We start from the raw sequence: 4,654 nt of genomic DNA on the forward strand, positions 1-4,654 counted from the left end.
TCTCTCCCTATTATAAACTACATTTTGAATGACAAAATTAATGGAATAGAATAGATCCAACTGCTATAAAAAGTTAAATACATTTTAATGACTTGATCGACTCCATTGTTATTACCTCACCAACTCACTTATACTTTTTTCGAGTCAGACATGAATTAGAAATATAAAGCATTTTTCAGCTTTAGTTTTAAAATTAGTATTGATTTTTGCAGTGTCACCGATTTAAATTTTGTTCACATTTTGTCTTTATTTCTAAGTTCAACTGTATTTTAAATATTTTTCTTAAAATCCCATTCTCAAAAGAATGCTTAAAGGAATTTTTTTGCATGACTGCAGAGATTTGAACTTTAATAAAAGAACGCAAATTTAAAACATGGCTTTACTATAACGAAAACTTTTGCGTGATAGTTTTACTTAAAAATAAGGAGTACGTCCTCTTTATTGGATTCTCATTGTAAAACTTGGCTGAATAATTCTTGTAGAAGAATGCAAGAAATTCTAGGTTGCAATGTCCCAAAAACCCTTGAACTCATAGTCTTAAAAATCAGTGCAAATTGCAATTCTAATTTGCAGGCAGGCCCAGATATTTGCAAAAAGTAGGAAGTAAACAGGCTAATTTTAACGTTTCTCTGCAGAATGTAAGGATATCAGGAATCAGCATATCTCTAAATACTTAACGTACGTATTAGTGTATAACGATATTGATTATAACTCCTTTAAAACTATAACTAGAATTAAGAAAAAAAGCTAAAACCTGTGTGAAATGTTTATAACTCCTCGTTTAAGATATATTAATAATAAGTAATAGCAGCCTGACAATACTGATCAATACTGAATTATATATTATTATCAGAATTAAGGGTTTAAGGGTACCGTTGTGAGTCGGTCATGTCCCTCTTTTTAAAAGGAGGGTAAGTTAAAATTACAACGACAGTCATAAAGATATTTAATATTTATCATTTGAAGTGTTTTCAATTTTTAAGTATAATTAGTATTTTCATTATTTATTTATCTTTTATATTCATAAAAGTATTTAATAATCAGCCTAATTATTTCTCTAGTTATATTTGTAAACATATTTTATATAACCATCAATACTTCAGAATTTTTAGCGTCTATATTTATTCTTAGTATCGTCTTGATTCCAGTCAGATAATGTTTTTTTAATTCTATGAAACGTAAAGATACTTTCTCTTATTTCTTTTTCTATTTCTGATTCTGAACTAACTTTAACATCTTAAATAAATGTTGTATCTTGATCATTTATAAAGTTAGAACTCAAATTTCACGCAACCTCTTCGATTTGAAAAGGGGTCTTGCAGCTTAAAAACAAAGAATGTTGAAGAAAAATCAGAAAATGATAATTTCGAAATGTTCTGACCCTTTTTGATTTACAAATCGTCGTTGGATTGAAGATTTCCGAAATACAGGGGAAAAACTGAGTGCTTGCCACAAATTCTATTATTAATATCTCCATATCTTTGCATCCTGATGGTATAAAATTTTAATATGTCAAACTTAGACTATCTAATCTTACAAAATTTATAGTTTGAATACGTAAAGGTCTACGACATCGGATTTCAAAGATATGATCAGAGTTTGTTGCAAGAACTCTGTTAGTAAAATTTTAGTAAAAAGCAATGTAATCCTTATATCTACAGTAGATTTTCTATATGTGGGTCAACTCTAAACTGCATTTACAAGATTGCAATTTGCAGATCTCCTTATCTTTACCTAAATATTCCCCTTCCAATAAATCACGGACCCTCAAGTGTTTCGGTAAAGGGATTGTCTGTACATTTCTACATTTGAAAAAACAAACAAAAAAATTGTATTTTGACATAATATGACGATAATGGTTCTGCAAAGAGGGGGGAAAAATGTTGTATTTTTATGTCCATCAGGCTTTTGTTTATTTTTTATGTCGATTTGTACTTCGGTTGAGTTGAGATATTAGGAACGATACTTAATAATATACCATTCTATTTTTAAAATTCAGTTTATTGTGAGCAAGGGTATAATGCAAGGAAAGTTAATTGCGGTCGTGTATGCGTACATATTGAAACCAATTCTCTTTGGGCGGAATTTGTAAACAAGAATAGATGCATCAGTATCCGAGGAGGTTAAAAGCATTAAATTTTGATAATTTTGATAATTCACATAATAGTTTCCTATGACCAGAATATTTCATTGATTTTTTTATGTGAAAGATGGATCCCATGTCAGACTTCGACATCCGTCTTGTGTTTACATTACCGCCCAGAGACAGCACACTGAAGTACAAAAGATGTGTACACTTCTGAAATAACTTTCCTTGCATTACTTCCTTGATTGTGAGTACATGTATATAAATTGAATTTCCTGCCTAGATTTACAGCTTAGTACCTGGAGTTCCCGGCGCTGCATGCCAAGGTTTATAGTATTAATCACACCTTACTAAATTTAATTGGTATAAAATTATGATTTTACCTGAAATGACCATCGTTGCCCGTGGAATTTCAAAAATGTCAAGCAAATTTTAAGCCTATGTCATCCCCAGGGTACCCATGGGTTCCCTAAATACTTCAGCTTATTTGGATACGGCGTTGCCGAGGGTTATATTATTATGCATAGTCTTATGTTACTCCTTCCATTTACCTGCGCTTGGAATTAAATTATGATTTTAGCTGAGGTGTCCATAGTTGCCAGTGGAATTTCAAAATTTTATACAACTTTTAGCCCATGTCAGCCCCGGGGTACCCATATCTTCCCTAAAAAACCGTCAGCCAGATCTATGTTATTATTCATAGTCATAACTACTCCCGTCGTTTACATGCGCTTGGAATTTAATCATGATTTTAGCCCGGCGTTGCCTGTGGCCGTGGTGTTTCAGAAATGTTGTCCAGCATAAATATATATATATGTTTGCTATAGGTGGCAAAACAGCTGGAAAAAAAATTCTGAAACACCACGGCCACACACATATATCTACATAGGATGAGTTTAAAAAATCAGGATTAGCGCTATGTTTTGCACAACATTTTCCAAAGTTTAGTTTGCTTCGCATTTTAGGTATAAAACATTTAAATGTGACAACAAACTGTTAGAAATATTTTTGGAACACAAAAATCCGTTAAAACTTTATGGAAAATGTTTATTATATTGTTTTCCATAATTTCATGAAAATTCATTAATATTTGAAAGAGATATGACAAAATTTGGTTTTGTAAATCTAGTGGGACACAATATTTTATTAGATCTAAACATGAAAAATATAATTTCTAAGTGGTTACTTTCCGCCCAAATCCCCCTCCCTCATTTCCTCTCCTGGCCTCACGGAATTCCTCCTTCCCATTTCCTCTTCCCTTCAGGCTCTCCAGCAGTAAGTAGTATAGTCCAGCACTCATTCTAGTAGTTTTGGCGGGAAACCAACTAGAGTAGACCTACCCACTATACCACTACATAGACTAGTATAACCACTTTTCAAACAGAACACTATAATACCCCTTTAATTTTGCCTAGTAGCTGCAGGGTATAAAAACTTGAAAAAACGGTTCATTTAGTAGAAATAAGTGAGAATAATTATACTTCATACTTAAAGGATACTCAAAAATTGGTTTACAAATTCATTTTACTCTGCATGTGGAGAAAAGGGTAAAAGCGTAAAAAAATATTTAAATATTTTCAAAATTTACCTTTCTAAATCTTACTTTTGTTTTAAAGGGTAAAGCACATATTAGAAAACCTGTAATCCGCAAAAATAAATAATAAGATTAATACGATAAGCTTTAGTGTTTATGAATTAAACGTTAAAAGACTAGTGTTTATCCAATATTCATGCTTAGTGGAACTTCCTTTATATATGGATTTAATTCAACGGTTTAGGAACAGGAACTTCTCAGGGTATGATTTCAACCATAGACAGTATATCCCAACAGACCGGATATTTAAATGATGAACCATGAATTCTACACATTCATTAATATATCTATCTATCTATCTATCTATCTGTAAGGTGGGTGGGGTCTGGACTTTGAACCAACGGTTTCCTCAAAGTCAGGAAGAGGGGGGGAGTAGGGAAAAAGGGATGGATGTGGGGGGATATTTAGTAACAGGTTTAACGCTTTTTTTATTCATTACGGAACGATAAAATTTACGAAAATGTCTAATTTCTGTATTATTTATTTTCATTAAAAAGATCTATATGACTGCGTAACGATTTTAACTTTTAAATTTAGCTTTACTTTTTTCAGCTGCCCATTTTAAAAACGATTGCACTACAAATTTTGCAGATTTCCATGAATTTATAACTGAATTTTCAAATGTTAAAGTTATGAGTGTACAAATCACGTCAAACTAAAGTAAATTGCATATCAGATTGAAACCTGTGTGTTTAAAATCATAACTTATTGAAGAGTTTTGAAAAGAACAAGAGTTTTGAATGTCTCATGGTCATGCAGTGAAACCCTTAATAACGAATACATCGAAAGAATTCATCAAATGTCTTATTCTTCACTTTCTGATAATGGAATGTTGCAGATATTTAGTTTTTTAATTAAATGATTATATGGAACTCTTTAAAACTGTTCCCGCATATTCATGGCTATTTATTTATTTTCGCAAATACTGAAATTTACGTAATATAGTATAAAACTCATTGAAAAATTGTCAAGAC

This window comes from Eurytemora carolleeae, unplaced genomic scaffold, assembly GCF_000591075.1.
Source record: "Eurytemora carolleeae unplaced genomic scaffold, Eaff_2.0 scaffold582, whole genome shotgun sequence".
Classification (NCBI taxonomy): domain Eukaryota; kingdom Metazoa; phylum Arthropoda; class Copepoda; order Calanoida; family Temoridae; genus Eurytemora; species Eurytemora carolleeae.